The sequence below is a fragment of the Bufo gargarizans genome, chromosome 6, assembly GCF_014858855.1.
Source record: "Bufo gargarizans isolate SCDJY-AF-19 chromosome 6, ASM1485885v1, whole genome shotgun sequence".
Lineage (NCBI taxonomy): Eukaryota > Metazoa > Chordata > Amphibia > Anura > Bufonidae > Bufo > Bufo gargarizans.
Genome location: NC_058085.1, coordinates 233,660,835 through 233,682,646, shown reverse-complemented (window position 1 = coordinate 233,682,646; position 21,812 = coordinate 233,660,835). Strand labels below are relative to the sequence as shown.

Sequence of the window (21,812 nt, the reverse complement as noted above, 5' to 3'; positions counted from 1 at the left end):
GGCAGCTATATTAGGCCTGAAAGCAGCCGCAGAAGACTCCCAAGAATTTTTAAGAGAAGAATCTATCCTCTTATCTAAAGGGTCCCTTAAAAACCCCATATCCTCAAAAGGCAAGGAGGATCTCTTAGAAATTTTTGAAATAGCTACATCAAGTCTTAGGGCCTTATCCCAGGTTGTAGAAGCCTCTTCCTCAAAGGGGTACTTCCGTTTAAAGATTTTTGAAATGAACGGCTTCTTATCTGGCTTCTTCCATTCTTTCTCCATCACTGCTAAAATAGATCTATGAACAGGAAAACATCTATGCTTCCTTTTCCTAAGTCCCTCAAATAAGGCATCTTCCACTGATCTATCCTCCCTAGTGTCCTCTAACTCCAGGGTAGATCGAATAACTTAATAATTTGTCCGTATCTTCCGCTGGAAATAGGATCTTCCTTTCTCTTGCATCATCCTCTGAAGAGGAGGAATCAGAGTCCTCATCCACAGAGCGAGACTCACCATCTTCTGATTCCACATCAGACTCTTGCCTCACCGCTCTTCTCTTCCTTCCGGCTTTCAGGGACACTTTAACTTCGGACATAAGAGATTTCAAATATTTCAGAAAACTCGGAGACTCTTCAGCCACCGTTTTCTCAATGCACTGCTGACAGAGCTTCTTAGTGTATGAAGATGACAGCGAGCATTTGCATTCCTTGTTCTTTTTCTTGGCCACCACTTTCTTAGGCACAGTCTAAGAAAAGGGAACATACCCATATCTAAGGAAACCGCCTTAACCCTTTAAGGACCAAACATCAGAACTCACAATACCGGCGGCAGGATCTCAATGTCTGCGCCTTCAGACCTCCTTTCTTCATCCATAATAGTAGGTTTGGATTGCATGTGATTAAACATTGCATTACCATGTGCCACCGAGTGCCCCTCTCACCTAAGAAATACACCGTATCCTGCAGACCCACCACGCCACGGACACCACTTAGGACAGTACTTGCATAATCACCTCCTTCCGACACCACAAATTCAGTAGCAGGGGATCCGAACAACCGGGACGCTGCCATACCTAAACCGGAAGCGCACGCCCGTGGAACGCATGGAGCGCAAGTACTTCCTGTATGACGCCATCACACCGGGTCTGCATCCGGTGGCGTCCTGGCTGGTCTGCTCTCTGTACTGGGGCCTTCTGGCCACACTCACCACGATGGTGTGGTCCTCCTCGCCTGAGGGACTGGCACTTTCTGCCTACTGTGGACTCAGATCATTGCCACATTCTTCCTACCACCCTACACTGTACTTGCTGTACTGATATACGGATGTGGAAAGCACACCGATGAAGTCCATGTGTTTTCCACATCTGTATGTCAGTTCTGCAAACAAAAAAACAAAACAAACAACAACATGTCCTATTCTGGTCCTCATAATGCAGACCTGACATCCATAGAATTCAATGGGACTACAAAAAAAAAAAAAAAAAAAAAATGCGGGTCGCACATGGACAGTATCCTTATTTAGCAGATCTGGGTCTCGCAGACCGCAAAATGGATACGGTCGTGTGCATAAGGGTTTAGATACACAGCTCAGAAGGTTGTATAATACAAAATGGGATTAGATACATAGCTCAGCAGGCTGCATCATAGAAGATGGGATTAGATACACACTTCAGCAGGCAGTATCGCACACAACAGGCTGTGTATCAGGCACACATACATATTAGGATTAGATACAGATGTCTTTGGATACACAAACTGTTTATTACACACTGGAGATTGTGAGGGAAGAGCCTGTGGACGGTCAGTGATGAGATTAGATACACAGCTCAGCAGGCTGTATCACACAGAATAGGATTAGATACAGATGTGTTTGGATGTACTTGCTGATTCCAGCTGTTTATTACACTCTGGAGATGGTGAGGGAAGAGCCTGTGGATGGTCAGTGATGAGATTTAGACACTGAGTGAGAAGTAGATTCATGTTATGGCCCTGATGCCGTAGTTTACAGAAACACCCCATGTGTGGTCGTAAACAGCTGTACGGGCACACGGCAGGGCGCAGAAGGAAAGGAATGCCATACGGTTTTTTGAAGGCAGATTTTGCTGGACTATTTTTTTTTTTACATCATGTCCCATTTGAAGCCCCCCTGATGCACTCCTACAGTAGAAACTCCCAAAAAGTGGCCCCATTTTAGAAACTACGGGATAGGGTGGCAGTATTGTTGGTAATAGTGTAGGGTACATATGATTTTTGGTTGCTCTATATTACACTTTTTGTGAGGCAAGATAACAAGAAATAGCTGTTTTGGCACAGTTTTTATTTTTTGTTATTTACAACATTCATCTGACAGTGACAGTAGATCATGTGATATTTTTATAGACCAGGTTGTCACGAATGCGGCAATACCTAATATGTATACTTTTTTTTTATTTATGTAAGTTTTACACAATAATTTCATTTTTGAAGCAAAAAAAGTTTTTGGGCGATTACCTTGGGTAGGGTATGATTTTTGCGGGATGAGATGACTGTTTTATTGGCACTATTTTGGGATGCGTGTGACTTTTTGATCGCTTGCTATTACACTTTTTGTGATGCAAGGTGACAAATGATTTAGCAGTTTAGTTCATGTGATATGATTATAGAGCCAGTCGATACGGACGCGGCGATACCCAATATGTATACTTTTTTTCCCCCCAATTTTTTACCAATTTTTTTTTTTTACTTACTTTATTTGGGGAAAATTATGTTTTTGTTTATTTTTACTTGAAACTTTTAATTTTTGGGGGGGGGGCTTTATTTTTCACTTTATTTTTTGTCCCACTTTGGGACTTGAACTTTTGGAGGTCTAATCCTTTACAATGCATTCCACTGTTTCTGTATTGGAATGCATTGGCTGTATGAGTAACACTGTGTGTATTACTCATACAGCTTCCGGCCTGTGAGATCCAGGGGGCTGGATCTCACAGACACGTCACCGGAAGGCAGCGCAATGACTTCCTTAGGCATCGCGCTGCCTTCCATGCCATCGGGTCCCCCCTACAGCCGCATGGGGACCCGATGGCACCGTCACATGACGCCGCAAACCGCAGGTAAAGCCGCACATGACGTACCCATGGGTCCTTAAGAAGAGCCCAGAACAACTTCTAAAGAGATTAGAGAAGAATTCTAAGGTCAAGGTACATCAGTGTCAGATCGGTCGCTGTCTTTGCAAAAGTGGACACTGTTGAAAGCAAATTATAAAAAAGCAAGATTGGAATTTGCCAAAATTATTGACAAGCCACATAGCTTCTGAGTGAATGTCTTTTGGACAGATGAGACAAAACTGGAGCTTTTTGGAAAATCATATTAGCTCTATGTTTACAGATGCAAAAATGTGCGACATGGATGCTCGGTTATGTTTTGGGGCTGATTTGCTGCATCTGGCACAGGGCGTCTTGAATCTGTGCAGGGTACAATGAAATCTCAAGACTATCAGAAAGCTTGGTCTCAGTTGCAGATCATGGGTCCTCCAATAGGATTATGACCCAAAACATACAGATAAAAATATCCAAGAATGGCTAAGAGCAAAGCATTGGACTGTTCTGAAGTGGCCTTCTATGAGCCCTGATCTAAATCTGCTGAAACATGGAGAAGGCACCCTTCAATCCTGAGACAGCTGGAGCAGTTTGCTCACGAGGAATGGGCCAACATACCTGTGGAAAGGTGCAGAAGTCTCGTTTAGAGTTAGGCTCCATTCACACGTCACTGTTCCATGGACATGTGCTGAACATGTTCTTCGCGGACAGCACACATGCCCATTCATTTTAATGTGTGTATTAACACGTCAATGTTTTAGCACGGTCCATGGGTCCTTTTTTCTTTAGCACGGATGCATGCTCTATGGGTCCGTGAAAACCACGGATGTAACATGGATGGCATCTGTGTTTCACGGATCATTAGGAAGAGATGCTTTAAAAAAAAAAAAAAAAAGTCAGCTGTTCAGTGTCAGTGAAACACGGATGACACACGGACCCAAAACGGATCCTGACGAAGGCCTGCCGAAACGCGCGTTGGGGTAGCGCCATCCTGGTTTCTTTGTCCACACTTGGTCCACCTTAGGTAAGTTTTAGGTCATAGTCTTCCTCCTGCGGCTATGTGCTGCCGATGCTGAGATTTCTCACTGGGCTCATCTTACTGCTTTGCTGTTCCTATACAATTCCTGTACTACTTCTTTGGTCAGCATATTATGCACTACAGCTGTAGCCGGTTGTCTCACTGACCTTTCACTTGCCTTACATCTATTTTCATATATCTTTTGTTACATCTGGTCCATGAGTTGGTCATTGTACCTCGTATATCTTTCTCATGACCTTACTAATTTTGTACTATATACAGTGTGACCTGTGTGTTCATCCAGGGTGGAGCTTTTTCCTTTCCCCCGCTCCCTCTACCCTGTTCATGGTATCATTTGTATGTGTGTTTTTAATCATGTTTTTGATACAATAAAAATATTTATTCATTATTACTTCTTTGGTACTCTGAGCTCTTTCTCTTTTTCCTTGTTATTTAACAGAAGGGTACCTACAATTTTGTCCATGTGTGTACAGTGAAAAAGTATACAAACGTATGCAATTTTGAGGTTAGTCATCCTTTTTAATGCATACGTTTCAATACATTGTTGTCCTTTGTTAAACAAAAAAACATACTAGTTTTTGTATAACTTTTTTTTTTTTAACTAAAGATCTGAAGGCATCATCTGAAGAAAATGGATACATTTAACAGATGGAAACGTATTCTTTTATGTTCCCCTGCGTCTCTCATTCACTGTCATTTAAAAAACAACACACATTTCAGTTTTTTTACAGGATAGAAAAGTGTGGTATGGTCAGCTATTATGTGCTGCATAAGAAAGTATAGAAACGTGAACAGTGACAAACTACATTTGCCCAATGGTAGTCTATGGGTATGTCAAGTAATACGTTTCCATATGTTTTTTCTGTATACAAACATATCCGCTTGAAGTACAGCAAAAACGAGATGTGAACAGCTCCATCAATGGAAACTTTATTGATGTTTGTGTGTGTGCGGCGTACAAGAGTTTTGTGTGATTTATTTGACGCTGTCATCCGACATGGGTGAACATCTGAGTCGTGGCCTCAAGAAATGACCTAATTAGGGACAGAGGGTGATAAGATGGGCAAGCACTCATCTTCTCACTACTTTCCTGGAAAAAAAAATATATGTGACAATCAGAGAGAAATGATGCTATCTGATTGATGGAAGATAGGGGGATAGGTAACATGGCCAGAAATACATGTTATCCTCCCCTAGGGTCATGAGAGAGGATGTTTTTCTCTCCTCCCTGCAACATGTCGGCTCCCCCAATGATCTTGTCTTCCAGGCTGGCTGAGATCACAGGCAGCTGTAGGGTTGCTTTAACCCTTCATATATCAGGCTCTGTAAGAGCTAGAGATGAATGTTGACAATCTAAATTTTAAAACAAGACCAGGATTGCAGCATTAGTTTCTATAGGTAGAGCGATAAGGGGAGTGATTTATCAAACTGGTGTAAAGAAAAACTGGTTTAGTTGCCCATAGCAACCTAATTCCAACTTTCATTTTCCAAAGAAGCTCTGAAAGGTGGAATCTGATTGGTTGCTAAGGGAAACTAAGCCAGTTTTCCTTTACATCAGTTTTGATAAATCTTCCCTATATCCTTTAGAATTACGGTAGGGAGTAAAAGCAGCTGAAACCCGCTCACTCCAAACCCGATTTCCAAAGGCTGCAACTCCCGATGTTGAGGAGATAGTGCTTTGATCCTGGTCTTGTTTTAAAGCTTGAGATTAATTAATGATTAAGGCTCCATTCACACGTCTGTGGTGTGTTGCGGATCCGCAACACACCCGCCCGGCACCCCTATAGAAATGCCTATTCTTGTCCGCAGCTGCAGACAAGAATAGGACATGTTCTAGAATGGGTCCGCACCCGTTCCACAAAATTGCAGAACAGATGCAGACCCATTTGCGGACGTGTGAATAGACCCCAAGGCCCCTTTCAGACAGGCGAGTATTCCGCGTGGGTGCAAATGTGATCATTTCTATAGGGCTGCGCACATGAGCTGTGATTTTCACGCATCACTTGTGCGTTGCATGAAAATCGCAGCATGCTCTATATTCTGCGTTTTTCACGCAATGCAGGCACCATAGAAGTGAATGGGGCCGCGTGAAAATAGCAAGCATCTGCAAGCAAGTGCGGATGCGGTGCGATTTTCCCGCATGGTTGCTAGGAGACGATCGGCCTGGGGACCCGATCATTATTATTTTCCCTTATAACATGGTTATAAGGGAAAATAATAGCATTCTGAATACAGAATGCATAGTACAATAGGGCTGGAGGGGTTAAAAATAAAAAATAAATGAACTCACCGAGTCCACTTGATCGCGTAGTTGCGGATCTCTGTCTTCTTTTGTAATGTTGAGCAGCCGGCTAAGGACCTGTGGTGACATCACATCACATGGTCCCTCACCATGGTGATGAACCATGTGATGAGCACAGTGACGTCACCACAGGTCTTTTGCCAGGTCCTGAAGATAGAACAGAGACCGGCAGCTATGGAGCAGGTAAGTTAAAAAAAAAAAAAAAAAAAAAAAAAAAAAAGTTAACCCCTCCATCCCTAATTTACTTTGCATTCTGTATTAAAGGGCTTCTGTCACCCCACTAAACTCATTTTTTTTTTTTGTGTACTTATAATCCCTATACTGCGATATTGCCATACATTATGTTATTAATAATTTTCATTCAGTAGATTTAGCAAAAAACTTACTTTTAAGATATGCTAATTACCTGTCTACCAGCAAGTAGGGCGTCTACTTGCTGGTAGCAGCCGCAGAAAACCGCCCCCTCCTTCTGTTGATTGACAGGGCCAGCCGCGATCTCCTCCTCCGGCCGGCCCTGTCAGCATTTCAAAAATCGAGCGCCTGTGTTGATTCGGCGCAGGCGCTCTGAGATAAGGAGGCTCGCCTCCTCAGCACTCCCTCAGTGCGCCTGCGCCGATGACGTCTTCTCTTTCGGTGACCTCATCGGCGCAGGCGCACTGAAGGAGTGCTGAGGATGCGCGGCTGGCCCTGTCAATCAACAGAAGGAGGGGGCGGTTTTCTGCGGCTGCTACCAGCAAGTAGACGCCCTACTTGCTGGTAGACAGGTAATTAGCATATCTTAAAAGTACGTTTTTTGCTAAATCTACTGAACGAAAATTATTAATAACGTAATGTATGGCAATATCACAGTATAGGGATTATAAGTACACAAAAAAAAACAAATATGAGTTTAGTGGGGTGACAGAACCCCTTTAAGAATGCTATTATTTTCCTTTATAACCATGTTATAAGGGAAAATAATAAAATCTACACAACACCTAACCCAAACCTGAACTTCTGTGATGAAGTCCGGGTTTGGGTCTGGGTACCAAACATGGCGATTTTTCTCACGCACGTGCAAAACGCATTAAAACGCTTTGCACTCGTGCAGAAAAATAGCGCATTTTACCGCAACGCACCCACATTTTATCGGGCCCTCACACACCAGGCTCGTGTGAAAGAGGCCTAAAGGGGTTATCTCATCTCGGTCTTTCCTGGCTTCCCAACGCCTCTTAGGGCCGGTGCTGATAGGTTTGATTGAAGCCACAGACAAGCAGGGCGGGGGTAATGCAATCCCACCCCCTGCCTGTGCGTGCACGCTTCCGTGTTATAGATCCTACAAGCTGCGGGAGAATGTGACAGAGCACACGCGAGGTGGCTGGGAGTCACTGCGCATGAATATGTGCGCGCTCGTTCCTGCAAATCCCGGCCACTGCTCTTTCCATGCGCCTGCGCGGCCACCGCTGATAGAAACGAGCAGACAATTTGGGAGTCTTAGCTGGGGGAAAAAGAGAGTTCACAGAGGAAAAATGGAAAACAGAAGTAAATGGCAAAATCAATCAAGGAGTCATTAAGGTAATTGCATAGCATCTGCAGCCTGTTCACCCACAAGGCATTTGGCTGGACACTGGCAAGTTCTCAGCATGATTGGCAGGGGTCCCAGAGGTCGGACCCCCACTATATAGTATTATCCTGGGATATACTTGCTGGGGGCTGATCACAGAGACCCCACTTATCAGAAGAACCATCACTTGATTGGGACAGAGCCATCAATGGGAGATCGATAATGAATTCTTAAAACTATACAGGCCCTTAAAGGTGACCTCCAGCAATGTGGGAGCCATTAGGTGAAGAGGGCGCTATAAACAGGAGAGTGACTGGGACAGCACCATTACACAGGCTGGGGGGGGTGCTACTTGGCACCTGAGGGACACTAGACCTTACACAGAATGAAGGGCGACAAGGAAGAAGCCATTACACAGACTATGGGAGGGGGTTGTGGAATGCACCATTATACACTCCGAGAAGGAAACACTGTGGAGGGGACAAACGTCTCGCGCTCACCTTTTACCACCAACTTGTGGCAGCTTCACTCTCCGCGAGCCCGACATGTTTACAGCTGTACTTCTCCGCCACACTGGACTCACGGCGACCTGTGGTGACGTCACAGTTTACGCGCGCGTAGTTCAGGCAACGCAGCTGAACGCCACTTCAGAAAGCGTTATCACGTGACTCTCCGCGGCCACCATAGAGCGCGAGCTGATAGACAGGGGGCGCTATTGCTTGATTATTATTATTAATATTAATTATTATTAAAAAAAATTTGCGACCGTGCACGTACTTACCAGGCTCTGTGCAGTGTTCACAATGCGTTTTGCTGCGACTTTCTTGAACTTGAAAACCATGCATTTCCTAGGGCGTGGTAATCATAATATGTTGAGGTCTTGTTTTTGTTGCGTTATATTTCTGAGATAACGAAAAGAAAGCAGTTTCCTATAGAAGCTGGTGATATAGAACTGTATATGTTTTTAAGAAATAGTCATGTTGCTGTAGATCGTTCCCAACATGGGGTATGTGCAGGAAGGGTAGTACTGCTCTTATGAACACCCCCTGGTAGTGTCGGGAGCCCCATTGTGGGTGTCACCTCTTAAAAGGGTTTTCCAAGACTTTAATACTGATGACCGATCCACTGGCTAGGTCAGTTTACAAGGTTCGTATTCGGGTTATAGAAGAATTCCGTTATGGTCCGTGATAGCGGAATTCTTAGATAACCTGAACCTTGTAAGCCGAACCTGAAACACAAGTTCGCTCATCCCTAGTCATCAGTATCTGATTGGTGGGGTCCTGGGGGTCAGACCCCCACCGATCAGCTGTTTGAAAAGACACTGCGCTCCTGGGAGTGCTGTGGCCTTCTCACAGCTTACCAAGCACAGCGCTGTACATTGTATACTAGGTCATTAGTATTAAGGTTTTGAAAACCTCTTTAAAAAGGGTTTTCTGAGATTAAATTTTTTTACTGATGCCCTATCCTCAGTATAGGTCATCAGTGTATGATTGGTGGGGGTCCAACACCTGGGACCCCTGCTGATCAGCTGTTTTGAGAAGGCATCGGTGCTCCTGTGAGTGCCGTGGCCTTCTCTCAGCTTACCAAGCAGTTTTATCCTAATGCATTCTGAATGGAGAAAAATCCGTTCAGTATGCATCAGGATGTCTTCAGTTCAGTCACTCTTATGGTATTTGGCCGGAGAAAATATCGCAGCATGCTGCATTATTTTCTCTGTCAAAAATTCCGGAACACTTGCCGGATCCGGCATTATTTTCCATTGAAATGCATTAATGCCGGATCTGGCATCAAGTGTCCAGGCAAAACAGATCCGGTGTTCCTGTCTGCGCATGCGCAGACCTTTAAAAATGCAAAAAATATATATACCGGATCCGTTTTTTCCGGATGACACCGGAGAGACGGATCCGGTGTTTCAATGCATTTGTTAGAAGGATCCGCATCCGGATCTGTCTACAAATGCTATCCATTTGCACACGGATTTCCGGATGCGGCAGGCAGTTCCGGCGACGGAACTGCCTGCCGGATCCTCACAATGCAAATGTGAAAGTACCCTTAGCCTAATCCATGTGACCTTACAGTATGTTCATCAGTTACGTGGCGTAGGCGCAGCTCAGCCCTATTGAAGTGAATGGGGCTGAGCTACGATACCAAGCACAGCCGCTATATACTGCGCTGTGCCTGGTGAGCAGGGAGAAGGCCGCTGTGCTACTGCAAGTGCTGGTGCCTTCTCTAACAGGTGGTCGGGGGGTCCCAGGTGTAAGACCACCACCAATCAGATATACATCACTTATCCACAGGAAAGGTCATCAGTATAAAAGTCGAAGAAAACCCCTTTAAAGAGTTAACTTGGCGTCAATTTAATTATATTTCTCCCCTTGATCATACAACGCATTAATTGGTGATCTGTGACTGCTAGACTGGAGTTCTTCTATCACTGATTGTATGGGCCAGATGTTTTAAAGGGATTCTGTCACCAGGTTTCACCCCCTCCAGATAAAAATATGGTTATGTTCAGGGAGCTTTAACCATTCCTAATGTGGTCTTATAAATGTAATCTGTAGGCTCCTTTTCCTAAAAATACGCTATTACTAACCTGTCATTCATAAAAATAAGGTGCCCAAGGGGATGTAAATGGCTACAAGCTGCCGCCCGCACCCGCCGCCATTCGTGCCCAGTGCCGCCTCATAATCTTCTGTGACGCCTCCCGCTCTCCCTCCCCCTCCTCCTGCTGTAAGATTTCTGTGACGCCTCCCCCCTCCTCCTGCTATTACATCGCTGTGACGCCTCCCTCCTCCCCTCCCTCCCCCTCCTCCTGCTGTAAGATTGCTGTGACGCCTCCCGCTCTCCCTCCCTCCCCCCTCCTCCTGCTGTAACATCGCAATGTTACAGCAGGAGGAGGGGGGAGGGAGGTGAAAGAGTATTATCCTTCTCCATGCACCTTGATTCCTTCCTTTGTCCCCGAAGACAGGCCCGGAGAACGTGTCAGTTACAAAGCAGTATGATGTCAGTAACAGTTCTATTTATTGTTTGTCGTACAGGGCCTTATATACTTTCAAGCATACATACAAGAATAGCTGCAGCTCTCATTACAATAATGCTGACTAGAAACTTTTCCTTATAAAGACAGGAGGTAAATGTATACATAGTCACCCTTCAATATGATGTCATCCAACCTCTTGTCCTTTATACAGATTATACAGCTAATTCTGTTTAACCCTTCATGAGGGAGGGAGGGAGAGCGGGAGGCGTCACAGCGATGTAATAGCAGGAGGAGGAGGGAGGCGTCACAGCAATCTTACAGCAGCAGGAGGAGGGGGGAGAGCGGGAGGTGTCACAGAAGATTATGAGGCGGCACTGGGCACGAACGGCAGCTTGGAGCCATTTACATCCCCTTGGGCACCTTATTTTTATGAATGACAGGTTAGTAATAGCGTATTTTTAGCAAAATGAGCTTACGGATTACATTTATAAGACCACATTAGGAATGGTTAAAGCTCCCTGAACATAACCATATTTTTATCTGGAGGGGGTGAAACCTGGTGACAGAATCCCTTTAAGCTTTGCAGTAATAAAGTGAAGCCATCAGTCTTTTCCCCAGATACTAAACTTTTCTTTTGAAAACTGTCCCGTTTGCCTCATGGTCAGAGTGGGAGTCGTGCACATGGTGAACGGATGTCTACTTGTTCAGGTCTAGTGAGCTGGCATTCTTTATCTTTTAAGATTTTCCACTCGCCCACTGAGAAACAAAATGAAATATATGGGACTAGCCAGGTGGCCCCATTGACCACATTCATGGTTTAGTTACATAAGCAAGAAGGAAAATGTAGGTTCTTTAGTCTGGAGAAAGGACATTTTAGGTTTTGTCAGAGGTAACACTGAAATTGTTGTAAATCAGATCCTGGACACAATAAGGAACGTCCCCTCTGCCTACAGGAAAGAAAGGGTCACCATCATCAAACAAGGACTTTTTCCCACCTCACCAAACATTTATGCATAGCTATATCTGACTGAACACAATACCTGACCTTGCATGAAGATATTTTTTCGTAAGATTACTGGGAGCTGGGTAATTTTACCAATTTGAATCAACATGACTCGACTGAGCAAAACATTTTTCTTGTGTTAGAAAATTGTTACAACAGGTGGTCCTGTAAGATCAAAAGTGTCAAAGCAAATGACCATTCCCCAGTGTAGACATGGACATCTAAGAAATCTGTTTAGGAACTGCAGCTAAAAATTGAGATGAATAAAATGATGACCAGAACTTGTTTCCTTTCTTATCCCTATTGTTCCCCTAATCTTAAAGTCATTCTGAATCCTAGTCTAAGATGGGTAGATGAAGCACCTTTCCCTCAAAATTAGACTTTACCAGTGCAGCATGACAAGTCAGATGTGTGGGGCCACATTCAGTGCCAACCGTTAATAAGGCTACTTTCACACTGGCGTTTCTGGGTCCGCTTGTGAGATCCGCTTCAGGGCTCTCACAATCGGCCCAAAACAGATAAATTCAGCCCCAATGCATTCTGAATGGATAAGGATCCGTTCAGAATGCATCAGTTTGGCTGCGTTTGGTCTCCGTTACGTTTTTTAGACGGTCACTAAAACGCAGCTTGCAGTGTTTTGGCAACAGTCTGACTATGCGGAGCCAAACAGATCCGTCTAGACTTACAATGTAAGTCAATGGGGACAGATCCATTTTCACTGACACAATATGGTGCAATTGAAAAGGGATCCGTCCCCCATTGACGGATAATGCAAACAAATCCGTTATTAACGGATACAAGCGTTTGCATTATTCGTGCAGATCAGTCTGTGCAGATACAAGAAGGATCCGCACAAAACGCGAGTGTGAAAGTAGTCTAAGTTGTCACTCTGGATTAAAAGTTTATGGAAGTTCATTTCAGTTGTTGCACAGGTAACTGCACCTGCACAGCCTGTTCTCAAGATCAGATGAGGTTCCAACACGAGATTCTTACAGTAAGGTTTGCTTTAATGTAACGAATTGGCTAATGTGATATGAGGAACAAACCTGAAGTGTAGGCATAATTTAAGGTTTGTCCTCACAAGTGGTGGAAATAATTTGTATTCACATGGAACCAAGAGAAATATGTGTGATTTGGGTGTGTGGGATGCCAACTTTTTTTGGAAATTATCATGTAAGCAAAACAATCTTTCTGCTCCCACTGTATTCCGATTAGCATCATTGCAAAAAGTGACAGGTTAGGCCTCCCATCCATCATCTGAAATATTGCTAAATGCTATATTGCGGATAACATTCTGTGATCGCCCAGTGATTGACAACCAAAGCTTCATTACAGCCTCCTCCAAATCTCACCTCCAGCCATGTAATCCTTCCCAAACTGTTCCAAGTTCCAAAACTTTGTTATGTACTGTACATGTACACCTTCACTATGGAAAGTACTGTCACGAACCAGCGGGTGTGAACCCACTGTGCTACGCGTCCTACCTCCTCTAAGGGCGTTGTCTAAGAAAACCCCTTGTTCTTCACAGTACCCCCTAATGGTGGGGATAGGCTTTCCTAAGAGGAACACCAGGTCACTACCTCTTGTGGAGGATTAGCACACGAGGCAGCTGGTCCAAGCGGAGCAGGAGGTACTTGAGCAAGGTAAGGCGAGTCGTAATCAGGAGCAACAGTGCAGGACCGAAGGATGAGGCAGAGGCGAAGTCAAACAACAGGGTAGGAGGTACAGGTCAGGCAGTCCAGATCAGCAACAGGAGCGTCAAGGCAAGCAGGAAGGTATCAAACAGGTAGAGGAGTCCAGAAACACAAGCAGAGAAATCAGCAACCTTTGCAGGACACAAGGACCTTGGCACTCAGGCATCTTGGAAGGGGGCGCTAGGATAGGTCACATGGTCTAACCCATAATCAGCAGATGGCCATGCAAACTTAAAATTGCAAGTTTTCCACAGATATGGCATTTCAACTGTTAGGCGAGTTCTACAGAGGAAATTAACACTATCCCACAGCAATCACATTAAAGCTTAGTAGGAGCATAAAGCCAAGTCCACTCACCACTACCTGACCATAGGATGATTTGGGGAAAATAGGTCTCCTTTACAGTCCTGCCGTCCCAAGTCATTCCTTCCATGTAGGCTGAGAGCAGCTCAGAGGAAACAAAGCTTTCAGATCCACGTGGGTAAAGCCAAACCTCATCCACGCTGCGAAAACTGCTAGATGTATAAGGGGAGGACAAGGAAAGTACAGACTGTACCGATAGGTTAAAAGCAAGTCCCTTTTTTCTCCATACTCAGAAAAGAAAAAAATCTAAAAGCGTAGCAAAAATCACATCATGGTGCTATTCACAAAGCTTTGTTTTTAGTGTGAATAGGACTATTTGGACAGGTCCTGTGTTCCCACATGCTCCATTTCTGCTTGCAGGCTGTTGCCCGATAGCTCTCTCCAGAGGAAATACCATAAATGTGGAGGTAAACTGCTGTTTGGGTACGATGCAGGGTTCAGAAGGGAAGGACCACCTTTTGACCTTTGGAGCTTAGATTTTATCGGATTGGTCTACAGGCGCCATGTTGCTCTCACACAGCCTCTGGGTACCAGTACAGCAATTTCTGACAATAAGGGATAAGTTGCCATTCTCATTGGCTCCATTTTGGGGTAGATACAACCTTTTTGTTAGTTTTTTTTATTTTGCTTTGAGAAGCAGGATAAGGCCTCATGCACACGACAGTTGTTTTTTTGCATCCGCAAATTGTGCGTCCGCTAAAAAAAAACTGATGCTTTTTTGGAGGATCAGTTTTTTTTCCCACAAATCCCTTGTAATAAATGCCTATACTTGTCCGCAAATGTGAAAAAAGTAGGACATGCACTATTTTTTTTGCTGAAGGGAAACACGGACAACGGACACGGAACACAAATGGATGAACTATCAGCATGTTTTTGCTGACCCATTGAAATGAATGGGTCCCCATCCTATACGCAAAATAAACGGAACGGAGGCCGAGAAAAACAACTGTCTTGTGGATGAGGCCTAAAGAAATTACAGCAATTCTACCCTTGTTTTTTGAGTTTTGGTTTTGCAACGTACACCCTGCATGAAAAATGACATGTTATTCTGCAGTTTAGCAAGATTACAGCAATACCAATTGTACAGTCGTGGCCAAAAGTTTATAGAATGACACAAATATTAGTTTTCACAAAGTTTGCTGCTAAACTGCTTTTAGATCTTTGTTTCAGTTGTTTCTGTGATGTAGTGAAATATAATTACATGCACTTCATACGTTTCAAAGGCTTTTATCGACAATTACATGACATTTATGCAAAGAGTCAGTATTTGCAGTGTTGGCCCTTCTTTTTCAGGACCTCTGCAATTCGACTAGGCATGCTCTCAATCAACTTCTGGGCCAATTCCTGACTGATAGTTTGGCAGAATTAGTAGGTTTTTGTTTGTCCACCCGCCTCTTGAGGATTGACAACAAGTTCTCAATGGGATTAAGATCTGGGGAGTTTCCATGCCATGGACCCGAAATTTCAACGTTTTGGTCCCTGAGCCACTTAGTTATCACTTTTGCCTTATGGCACGGTGCTCCATCGTGCTGGAAAATGCATTGTTCTTCACCAAACTGTTGTTGGATTGTTGCAAGAAGTTGCTGTTGGAGGGTGTTTTGGTACCATTCTTTATTCATGGCTGTGTTTTTGGGCAAAATTGTGAGTGAGCCCACTCCCTTGGATGAGAAGCAACCCCACACATGAATGGTCTCAGGATGCTTTACTGTTGGCATGACACAGGACTGATGGTAGCGCTCACCTTTTCTTCTCCGGACAAGCCTTTTTCCTGATGCCCCAACGAATCGGAAAGAGGCTTCATCGGAGAATATGACTTTGCCCCAGTCCTCAGCAGTCCATTCACCATATTTTCTGCAGAAGATCAATCTGTCTCTGATGCTTTTTTTGGAGAAGTGGCTTCTTTGCTGCCCTTCTTGACACCAGGCCATCTTCCAAAAGTCTTCGCCTCACTGTGCGTGCAGATGCTCTCACACCTGCCTGCCGCCATTCCTGAGCAAGCTCTGCACTGGTGGCACTCCGATCCCGCAGCTGAATGCTCTTTAGGAGATGATCCTGGCGCTTGCTGGACTTTCTTGGACGCCCTGAAGCCTTCTTAACAAGAATTGAACCTCTTTCCTTGAAGTTCTTGATGATCCTATAAATTGTTGATTGAGGTGCAATCTTAGTAGCCACAATATCCTTGCCTGTGAAGCCATTTTTATGCAACGCAATGATGGCTGCACGCGTTTCTTTGCAGGTCACCATTGTTAACAATGGAAGAGCAATGATTTCAAGCATCACCCTCCTTTTAAAAGGTCAAGTCTGCCATTTTAACCCAATCAGCCTGACATAATGATCTCCAGCCTTGTGCTCGTCAACATTCTCACCTGAGTTAACAAGACGATTACTGAAATGATCTCAGCAGGTCCTTTAATGACAGCAATGAAATGCAGTGGAAAGGTTTTTTGGGGATTAAGTTAATTTTCATGGCAAAGAAGGACTATGCAATTCATCTGATCACTCTTCATAACATTCTGGAGTATATGCAAATTGCTATTATAAAAACTTAAGCAGCAACTTTTCCAATATTTATGTAAATCTCAAAACTTTTGGCCACGACTGTACAGTGAAGTTTAAGTTTTACTACTTTTACACAATGAAAGCATTTTGAAAATAAAAATAATAACATGTTTTTGTGTTGCCATTTTCTTAGAGAAATATTTGTTTTTATTTTTTCTGGGAATGGTCTTGTGTGGGGGCTTGTTTTTTTGGGATACATAAGATTTCCTGATCTCTTGAAAAAAAAATTGGGTGCAAGGAGACCCAAAAAAATGGCTGTTCTGGAGTAGCATTAAGACGCTGTAGGCAGGTGTCAACTGTATAACATAGCTAGCGCCCACCATTTATGGAACAGCCTGCAGAGTGAAACAAGGGGAAATACTAAGCAGACTTTAGTGGGGGAAGCACTAAGTAGCCTGACATGAAAAAAGGGGCATCAGCAGGACCCTTGCAGGAATTCATAGGGTAGCCTGTTAGGGATAGTACCCATTGAACCTCCTTGCAGCATTAGCATCTGCATAATTATCATTCAGTTGTGGGAGCTGGTTGTGAGTGCCAGCAGACTCCATCTACCCCACCCCTGGTGACTATGATCTGTATATCCCCTATATCAAAACGACCGTAACGGAAAGGGTAGACAATTTAACAATGTATTTTAGTTGCACTTTGTACTATTAATTTTTTTTTAAAAAACCTTTCCCCAGTATAAGAAAACAGAAAACTAAAAAGTGGCATAAAACTAAAGGCCCAGGTATCCGTACAGACAAATTACTTAAATAACCAAATTGAAAAAAGCTATGGCATTTGAAGACACACGAACTAAAAAAAAAAAAAAAGAAAAACGGGTATAGTCAGGCAGGGGAGTATTCGGCCCACTTTTTAACTGGTTAAAGGATTTGTACTGAATACAATATTAGAATGACTTTGTTGCTTTATTTGAAAAACAGCAGCACATTTGTCCATTGGTGGTAAAGGATGTTGTAGCTCATCTCCATTTATAGGGGTGGTCCGGTGTTCCAATATTGATGATCCTCACTTTAAGATCACTGGAACTGATAAATTAATGTGTGCTATTCGTGAAGAGTATGTAAGAGTATGTTCTAAAGGAGTAATCCAGTCCTATGCTCCTGGTGTGCGGCATTACAAGCCAGCACCGGTAATATCGGATGCATGAATAGTGAAGAGATGTGAACTACCCTAGGGTTCAACTGTGTGACGCAACTGGCATACATATATATATATATATATATATATATATATATATATATATCCCCATCTCCTTTATCTTGGTAGGGCTTTATCAGAACCTTAACAGGAGTAGCTTGAGGTTGGTGTCCCCCTATTCGGTGTGGACCTCTAAAAGAAGGTCATAGGGTTGGGTCAGGGTGGGGTGAGAGAGGTTTGCTATTCTGTGACAGTTGTATAGTATCTGTAAAATGCTAGGCGAGTGGTTTAGGGGCTGAAAACTTGAGGTTTACTTTAAGAGAGCATGAGCATGTTTATGTCCTTGTAGGTGCATATGCTGAAAAAAAAAAGGTCTTTGTTGCAAGTTATCAATGTTTCATAAGTTTATGCTACTAAACATGGTATAATAATCTAAAAATAATACAATGGCCAAGAAAATTTTAAAAAATTATTTTAATAAAATAAAGGCCAAAGTTGTGACACAGCACAACAAATTATAAATATTACAATTATTTACAAGTGTGCCAGAGTCCTTCACCGAAGACAACATAAAAAAAAAAAGTGTCAAACATGCATAAAATTCCTGAATGTCCAATAAAAGGTGTTCTTGTGGGAAGCTCAACCCAACCTGCAAGTTGCTTCTTCTTTATTATTAGCAAACACCATTAAACCCTTAAGGACCGGGCTCATTTACACCTTAAGGACCAGGCAATTTTTTGCAAATCTGACCAGTGTCAATTTATGTGGTGATAACTTTAAAACGCTTTGCCTTATCCAGGCCATTCTGAGACAGTTTTTTCGTCACATATTGTACTTCATGACACTGGTAAAATGGAGTAAAAAACAAATATTATTTTTATTTATAAAAAAATACAAAATTTACCCAAAATTTGGAAAAATTTCCAAATTTCAATTTCTCTACTTCTATAATACATAGCAATGCCTACAAAAATAGTTATTACTTTACATTCCCCATATGTCTACTTCATGTTTGGATCATTTTGGGAATGACATTTAATTTTTTCGGGACATTACAAGGCTTAGAAGTTTAGAAGCAAATCTTGAAATTTTTCAGAAATTTTCAGAAACCCACATTTTAAGGACCAGTTCAGGTCTGAAGTCACTTTGTGAGGCTTGCATAATAGAAACCACCCAAAAATGACCCCATTCTAGAAACTACACCCCTGAAGGTATTCAAAACTGATTTTTACAAACATTGGTAATCCTTTAGGTGTTCCACAAGAGTTAATGGCAAATGGAGACAAAATTTCAGAATTTCGTTTTTTTGGCAAATATTTTATCCATTTTTTTTCCAGAACAAACAACAAAGCAAGGGTTAACAGCCAAACAAAACTCAATATTTATTGCCCTGATTCTGTAGTTTGCAGAAACACTCCATTTGTGCTCGTAAATTACTGTACGGGCACACAGTAGGGCGTAGAGCGAAAGGAGCGCCGTGTGGTTTTTGGAAGGCAGATTTTGCTGCACTGGTTTATTTACACCATGTCCCATTTGAAGCCCCCCTGTTGCACCCCAAGAGTAGAAACTCCATAAAAGTGACCCCATCTAAGAAACTACACCTCTCAAGGTATTCAAAACGGATTTTACAAACTTTGTTAACTCTTTAGATGTTCCACAAGAATTAATGGGCAGATTTTTCCATTTTAATAATTTTTTTCCAGTTACAAAGCAAGGGTTAACAGCCAAGCCAAACAAAACTCTATATTTATTGCCCTGATTCTGTAGTTTACAGAAATGCCCCATATGTGGTCGTAAACTGCTGTATGACCAAACGGCAGGGCGCACAAGGAAATGAACGCCATATGGTTTCTGGAAGGCAGATTTTGATGGCCTTTTTTTTTTTTTTGACACAATGTCCCATTCGAAGAACCCCTGATGCACCACCATAGTAGAAACTCCCAAAAAGTGACGTCATTTTTGAAACTACGGGATAACGTGGCATATTGGTAATATTTTAGGGTACATATGATTTTTGGTTGCTCTATATTACACTTTTTGTGAGGCAAAGTAACAAAAAATAGAAATTCTGAAATTTCATCTCCATTTGCGATTAACTCTTGTGGAACACTTAAAGGGTTAACAAAGTTTGTAAAATCAGTTTTAAATACCGTAAGGGGTGTAGTTTCTTAAATGGGGTCACTTTTTAGAGTTTCTACTCTAGGGGAAAATCAGGGGGGGCTTCAAATGGGACATGGTGTCAAAAAAAACAGTCCAGCAAAAACTGCCTTCCAAAAACCATATGGCAGGCATGTCCAAACTGCGGCCCTCCAGCTGCAGCAAAACTACAACTCCCAGCATGCCTGTATAGCTTACAGCTATTAGGGCATGCTGGGAGTTGTAGTTTTTGCAGCAGCTGGAGGGCCACAGTTTGGACTTGCCTGCCATATGGTGTTCCTTTCCTTCTGCGCCCTGCCGTGTGGCCATACAGCAGTTTACGACCACATATGGGGCATTTCTGTAAACTATAGAATCAGGGCAATAAATATTGAGTTTTGTTTGGCTGTTAACCCTTGCTTTGTTACGGGAAAAAAATTATTAAAATTGAAAATTTGCCAAAAAAATAGCTGTTTTGGCACTGCTTTTATTTTTTTATTATTTACAACGTTCATCTGACAGGTTAGATTATGTGCTATTTTTATAGAGCAGGTTCTTACGGAAGCGGCGATACCTAATATGTATAACTTTTAATTTTTTTATTTAGGTTTTGCACAATAATATCATTTTTGAAATAAAAAAAAATCATGTTTTAGTGTCTCCATAGTCTGACAGCCATAGTTTTTTCAGTTTTTAGGCGATTGTCTCAGGTTGGGTATCATTTTTTTGGAATGAGATGACGGTTAGATTGGCACTATTTTGGGGTGCATATGACTTTTTGATCGCTTTCTATTACATTTTTTGTGATGTAAGGTAAGAATTTTTATAGAGCAGGTTCTTATGGACGTGGCAATACCTAATATGTATACCTTTTTTTTATTTTATTTAGGTTTTACACAATAATATCATTTTTGAAACAAAAAATAATAATGTTTTAGTGTCTCCATAGTCTGAGAGCCATAGGTTTTTTATTTTTTGGGCGATTTATGTAGGGTATCACTTTTTGCGGGATGAGGTGACTGTTAGATTGGCACCATTGTGGGGGGCATACGCCTTTTTGATCGCTTGGTGTTGCACTTTTAGTGACGTAAGGTGACAAACAAATGGTTTTTTTTTAGCAGTTTTTATTGAAATTTTTTTGACAGTGGTCACCTGAGGGGTTATGTGATATGATATTTTTTATAGAGCCGGTCGCTATGGACATGGCGATACCTAATATGTATACTTTCTTTTATTTTTTTAAGTTTTACACAATAATATCATTTTTGAAACAAAAAAAAATGTTTTAATGTCTCCATAGTCTGAGAGTCATAGTTTTTTCAGTTTTCGGGCGATTGTCTGGTAGGGTATCATTTTTGTGGGATGAGATCACGGTTAGATTGGCACTATTTTGGGGGGGCATACGATTTTTGATCGCTTGCCATTACACTTTTTGTGATGTAAGGTGACAAAAAAATGGCTTTTTTTAAACTGTTTTTATTTTTTACGGTGTTCACCTCAGGGTTTAGGTAATGTGGTAATTTTTATAGAGCAGGTTCTTACGGACGCGGCGATACCTAATATGTCTACTTTTTCTTTACGTTTAATATAATAAAGCATTTTTGAAACAAAGAAAAATCATGTTTTAGTCTGAGTCATATATTTTTTTTTTGGGCCATTGTCTCATGTAGGGGCTAATTTTTTGCGGGGTGAGGTGACTGTTTGATTGGTACTATTTTGGCATACATATGACTTTTTTGATCACTTTTATTACCTTTTTTGAGAAGGTGGTCAAAATTTCTATTTCATAATAGTTTTTTTAGGGCGTTTACCATGCAGGGAAAGTAACATGACCGTTGTATAGATCAGGTCGTTATGGATGTGGTGATATCAAACATGTGTAGGGAATTTTTTTTTTTTTTAAATCAGTGGTAAATGTGTTTTATTTTTTATACCAAGACCCACTTGGTTCTTGAAGATCCAGTGTCTGACGTCTGTATAATACAGTACAGTACT

At 42.3% G+C, this 21,812-nt stretch overlaps 1 protein-coding gene across 2 annotated transcripts in view; it reads right to left on the bottom strand.

The window, feature by feature from the left end:
- The window catches only part of LOC122941101 (zinc finger protein OZF-like), a 39,604-nt gene extending 31,038 nt beyond the window's left edge, over positions 1-8,566 (bottom strand). For both annotated transcript variants that reach the window (XR_006390415.1, XM_044298103.1), the window contains exon 1: positions 8,440-8,566. The gene's annotated coding sequence lies outside the window, so the exon portion shown is untranslated. The remainder of the gene's footprint in view (positions 1-8,439) is intronic.
- Positions 8,567-21,812: the final 13,246 nt, after the last annotated feature.